The sequence below is a fragment of the Amphiura filiformis genome, chromosome 1 (assembly GCF_039555335.1).
Source record: "Amphiura filiformis chromosome 1, Afil_fr2py, whole genome shotgun sequence".
In the NCBI taxonomy this organism is placed as follows: Eukaryota; Metazoa; Echinodermata; class Ophiuroidea; order Amphilepidida; family Amphiuridae; genus Amphiura; species Amphiura filiformis.
Window position 1 is genome coordinate 35972174 of NC_092628.1, and position 6988 is coordinate 35979161.

Here is a 6988-nt window from a genome sequence, read left to right on the forward strand (position 1 = left end):
ACTTTAAGTAAGTCATTTTTGGGGTGCTTATTAAAACAATGAAATGTAAGTCAATATGGGGAATACACACAGAAATATCACAAGTCAAAATCCTAAGGCACAGAGTAAATTCATTTAGACATTTGACCAATTTTATTTATTCAGGCACCCAGACAGTTGTCAGATGAAACAGTTTTTAGCAGGGTTGGCGATTAAAAAAAAAATTGATTTATTTGATTTAAAGTGATTATTTTGATTCCAAAAACTGCTATAACCCATGATAAAGTCAAAAGAGACAAGTGGAATGCTAGACATATGTGCAATCCTATTAGGTATTTACAAAATTCAGAACATGTTTTTACATGTGAAAATTTCAAAATAAAAAATGGTGAAAATCATGGGGAAAAAACCTGTTGAATTCTGCACCTTGAAGATGAATTTTTAGCAATAGAGAAAATGACATCATCGAGGTATTGTAATTGTATCCAAAAGGTGTAGAAGCACTAAAATGAAGTAAAACAGTCAATTTAAGAATGAAATTAACATAAATTAATCAAAAATGGTAACAAATTTTAAATTTGATTTAAATCAGCGATTAGAAAAAAATCATTTGATTTAAATCATGATTTAAATGTGCCAACCCTGGTTTTTAGGGGACCTGTGCTTATTAGGTGAGGGTGCTAATTAGGTGGAATATGGTACTCTTAATTATAGTTCAGTATATTTACAAAAGTACTGTCAATGTCAAAGATAAATTATTCCATTACAATATTTAGTCATGTAATTATGTAAAATCATTGTCAAATACCAAGCAACAAGGGTTCATTCAATTGGTCTGTTTGCCTGTCAAGCCTTTATATAGTCAATTGTGGTTTAACTCCATCCACATATTGCTGTGTTGCCTTCATTAGAGCATTAACCAATTGCAAGATGGGTTTTGCCAAGATGCCAATATTTGACAGCATGATTCAATTAGCCTCCTGGAACATACTACCATGTAACCAAAAAAGGGTAAATCAAAATTATGTTCATATGCAAGGCCATATGGATCATACAAAGGAAAGAAATATGACACTGAAAAACACTGTTAATTGATATCCACACAAATTCATTGAAGTAAGGCTAAATTTTGAATGTGAATATGATTCATGGGATAAGTTATTTCAAGCATATATACCAAAACACAGTGTACATGGTAAAGAAATCTAAAAATGCTTGGTTATCTTATATTTCCTAGTCATACAACTTACACCCTACCAGAAATTGGATAGATGCAAGGGCAGACAATAAGTTCCCCCACCCACTTTGTATCTCCACTTAGGTGCAACTCAAGTAACATTAATTTACAATAATAACTATATATCTTTCAAAACGCACATTTGAATAAAGTAATTGCTATATGTACACTGAAAATTTCACAAATCGGGCCACATTCCATACTGTTATTCTTGAGATATTTGGAATTAATATGTAACAATACCTCAATTTGGCTCCATACTTTCTCCACTACTTTACATTTGACATAGACATTTGTATTGAAAGTAAATGTCATCAAAGTTGTGCTTGAGTGGAGATATATAATTTTGCAGGAACTTATTGTCCGCCCTCATATAGCTACAGCTATGCAGTTTTTCAAAAGTGTTTTGCTAGTCAAATGTAGAGCTAGCTTTGATATCCTGTAAGGAAGTTGTTTGCACCCTTCATGTCTGCACATTGTCAGTTAACAAGTTGGAGGGAGCTAGGGTGGCCATTTCCTTGAGGACATGTACTGTCTAGTGAAGTGCAGATATAGAATTATAGACATACACAAAACATTTCCTTTCATATTATAACCTTATACACAGTGTTTTGCAATTCATTATCAAATACAATTTAATAGCCTTGTATACTTTAAACTATAAGGCCAAGTAAAATAAAAAACATGTTTCATGTCCGGGTTTTTGAAAAAAAGGAGGAAGAGGGGGCTTTTTATTTTTTATCGCAAAATCGGTGTAAATACCCATAATTAGAGCTGTTTTAGCATATACAATAATGCCTGGAAAAAGGAGGAGGCCTCTTTTATTTCTTGTTCTGAGAGATAGGCCCCTCTAAAACAAAACCTTATAAAAGTGTTTCTTGTATATTAGCAAGGCTATAGAAAGCATCTCTACTTCCTGGACATATTTTTTGAAAAGTTATAACTGAATTTCAAAAAATAAAAATAAAATTGAAGAAACCTCAAAAAAGGAAGCGGGAGGGGACGTGAAACATATGTTTATTTTTTTATTTGGCTTAATAAATGCTGTATTAATCGGGTTGACTCCTCACTTGGTTCCCTTGCATTTTAACATGTATATCATCCACATACAAAAAAAACAAGGAAAGAGTATATCATTTAAGGTATCAAAGACAGCAAAAATATGGTGCATGTAAATGAATACATCATCACTTGCTTTTTAGGGTATAGTAACCAAAGGAAAAATGGTGTTAAGTTTGACATAAGCACACATTACTTGTTTATGGTGTCACAGTGACTTACACAAAAGGAAAATACCGAGTACAAGTTAGTTGCTTCCATGTGAGTTTGTGTAACTTTTTGCATTCCTAATAGTACTTGTGCAGTCATATTTGTAGGAAGGGTTTGGCTATGGTGATGTCAGGATGTGTCCTTTCAGACCTACATTGCATTTGACCAGAGATGACCCAATTAGATCACACTTTCAATTGGAGTCATTTAGCAGGATTTATGTCAATTCTTTTTGCATACTGTAAAGCATGAAATGACGCGTGCATGTACATTTCAAAAACCTCGTACGTGTGGTTGATTTACAAAGATTTCATGCACACAAATATATTTTTTCTGTCTATAGGCCTAGACCTTGAAGGAAATGTACAAAAGTTAGCAACAAAAAGAAAATGTTGCAGAAACATAGGTTCTCTCCAAAATGAATTTAAATGAAAATATGCTTTACAGTATTTATATGATCAGTTTTATACGAGGTATTCACATGCTGGGTCTTCTGCAAGTGTATGCTGTTCATATTATTGAATTCATTAAATTTCAATAATTTAGCCTTGGCCAAATTAAAGGCAGGGTCAGAAATATTGGGTCTGAAAAAAGGGGGTCACATTTTTGGAGCGGCATCAAGCCCTAGCTGGATTGTCATTATGCTGGATTGTCATTACCGTCCAATACTGAGTAGCACATCTAAATTTGATGGATTATGATTGATAAAAACTATTCCATGCCAATTTAATTTGACAAAATTGTTCAAACTACCAATAAAATATAGCCAAGTTTATTTTTAACACTTTTGTATGCAAATTTTAATATACAGTATTTATCCTTTACAAAACTAAGTGCAGTAATAAACTTCTCTTAGAATCTGCTATTGCAATATATTGTATTTTCAATATACGGATATGTTTTATTACAAATCAAATTTTATGAACATGTTTTAAACTAATAGCTGAAATCTATATATCCATTTCTTTTGTTCTTAATTACAATTGTATTATACATTTAAGGGGGTACTACACCCATGTGGTAAATGTGTGACTATTTTTGCATTTTTCTCAAAAAATAATTACACACTGGTAACAAAAGTTATGTATATTATTGGGGCAAGGAATCCAATTACTGCACTGAAATTTCAGTGACTCAAGACAAGCGGTTCAGTATATATGATAGGAAACAAGGTACATCCTAAGCGGTACCATATTTCTGATCATAAATAACAAACCGCTTGTCTTGGGTCACTGAAATTCCAGTGTAGTAATTGGATTCCTTGCCCCTATAATATATACATAACTTTTGTTACCACTGTGTTATTAGTTTTTGAGAAAATGCAAAAATAGACACAAATTTATCGAGGTGTAATGCCCCTTAAACTAATAGTAACACGTGCAGCATTTATGCATAGCCTATAATGCATAGCCTATCTTGTCATAATTATACACATTATGTTATATTGTGAAAGAAATTGTTATAATTACTTAATATCCGATATACAGTATTCTTTTTTACAATTAATTGTACATAATCTGGAAATATTCCATACAGGTGTTTACAGTAATTAACAGAAGAAATGTATAATTATATTAATACATTATTTGGAAATACAAATATTAGAGATTTCAGATCTGGTGTATTTTCGGTATCTATAGAAAACGTTGGAGCCATTGATATTGGCACTGTTAGTGCAAAGAGCTGGTAAAAGTTTATTCTTTTTATCACCAGCTTTATTCATAAAGGGGATATTGCAATTATAGTGTATTCCTTTGTGTATTTGTATGTATGTGTGTGCGTTCCACTTTAGTTAGGTTAATTGTTCTTTTTCCTGATATTTAACCTATTCTGTCGGTTCGTGCAATGTCACTTCCAGTTGATGATGCGACTCAGTCAAGTGAAAACAAATCCTCAATTTGATTTGTTTTTAATGATTGCAGCCATTGCTTTTGTGTACATTTCGATCACAAATCGTCGGTGGAATCAAACAAGTTTCCAAGTCTGAGTTTCCAGAGTGGAAATTACTTACTTGATTTACCACTAAATATAGTGACAAAATGAGATTTTCATGAAACTAGGTGAATATGATCAGCATGGAATTCCAAAATTTGCAAGTTTTACTAGCTGTATTTTTAAGTAAGTTGTTGAATGTTCTCAAAATTCACAAGGTTAGTGTTTATTATTAATATGATCCTTTTGAAACCTGCAAGAGTGTATGTTTGGTATATTGCAAGATATCGCAGGATATTTCTGTGAACATCTCATGCAAGTCTCATTTTTGCAAGAATTGTATTTAATTTGATATTTCATAAGTGATATAGCTGATAAGCTTCCAATAACATAAGTGCCTGCCAACCAATCCAACTGTTGGATTTATGAAAGGTACAATTATTTTATAATTGATGTACATAGTGTTTTCTTGTCATAATATAAGACTCTTGTTTACCATATGAAATAACTTAAAGTTAGTAGTAACAATATTGTTTATGTAACAAATGATGTTTTCTTTATGTTTTCTTTTTATAGTAGCATTTGTATTTATTTCTAAAAAAAATGATTCATAATTCAACAAAATAAATTATTAATTGTTTTAACATTTAAATAAAAGTGACTGAGTTTGATTAATTTATTCAGGTTATTGCTTTCTATTATATACAGGGTGTCCCATAAAAAGCGGGTTCTAACAAATATGGTGATATATTTTGAAATGTGTTTTCAACCATCATTCAGTGTTTACATTATGTGAAAGCCACATCTTTTAGCTACAATCTGCAGAAAACCACAAAACATTTAATAAAATTGTTTTAAAGATGTGATCTTGGATGTAAACATAGAAACATGTAAACAATGAAAATGTTGCAATATTCTATTGACTTGTAGTGGCACTGTACAATGCTCACTCAATGGAGAGTCTTTTACATTCGTCCATTTCACTTTGACTGGTTTTTCTCAAAAATTGAATTCTTTTTATAAAAAGTGACACAAGGAAATTTTCTGAGAATGTCAAAATTGACATGAATATTCTGGCCAATAAATTAAAGCCATGTTGTAACATTCCATAAAAAAATAGATTTGTATTTCATTTCCACAAAATGTTAAGTTTTTACCGTCATATATACATGTCCATTTTTAATTTTGACCCAAACAGATAAGGCAAAACAAAGAAAATCGCTATATTAAGCCATAATGTACCATAATTTTTAATTTGTTATTCCATTGATTCTATACTCAAAATGCTGAAATAATACTAGTAATAATTGTCGCAAAGGGATTCTGTCTAAATAACAAGGTGAAGTGAAAGAAACCCTACTGGTTATTTTGGCCGTTTAACATGCAGTTCTATCTAGGGGGACATGCATAAAGTTATAAAATTCATGAATTGTGACTTTTATATTGAACTTTGCTCTGTTGACCTACAAACACAACAAATTTGGCTGATTCCATTTAGGTGCAAGTTGGGACATGTGTAAACATTACAAATATGCCAAAAAGTCTGGTTTGAAAACAATTAACCAATTTCATAAGATTGTACATTATGGCTTTAACGCCATCGCATAATGTCGCCAATCTCTCTATCGTGACTGCTTTTTAATATTTCAATCACAATAATAAACCGACAGAATTTGACAGTTTATTATTAAATCTCAAATTTTGTCAGAAATACAGCAAAAATAACCTTAGATTATTGTAGGGTATCTTAGTTCATCAAAGTACATAAATTTAGGCCATGGGAATGAAAGTTTTAGATTTGCGTCCATTTTCAACATTTAATTTTTTTTTCCATTATTTCCACGAAGCAAGGCTCTGAAACAAAGATTTCAAGTTCTGGATCGACAAGTGTGAACACTTTATTTTAATCAATAATCAATCTGTGCACTCATGAACGATACCTCTGTTCAATGCATTCACTTTAAAAAGTATTAATGAATAATGAAAAAGGGCCACATGTGATTTGAAAAAGTGATGGAAGCAAATCTAAAACTTTCATTGCCATGGCCTTAGTGTAAAAATCTAGATTTCTAAAAAAATCGAGGGTTGGCTTGTGAGAAAATGCTACAATATGTCTTTAAAGAATGATCAAACCTTGAATTTGAATGTCATTTATTTGTTTGAAAATTTGATAATTTCCAACACAATGCATATATCACTTTTACACAAATGTTCTGATTTCTGAAAAAAAGAAAGATAATTGATCCACGGATGGATGCACAGGGTCTCTGCGCTCGTACAAAAATTGCAAAATTAGTCCTGCAACCATTTTTGCATGCAAGTCCATTATATTATCATTATTTTATCAAATACAGCTAAAATATAAGCACTGAAAATACTGGTTGACAACACATTTAAAAATATCACCACATTGTTTGTACCTGCTCTTTATGGGACCCCCTGTATATCCATATACTCTCCTTTCTAGGGTCCATGGTATATCATAGGTGGCCAAGCTGAATTATAGCTGTGAGACATTTGTCAAAAATAACTTTGTGGACAGATATAGCTACTAAGTTTAGCTTGTGTGTA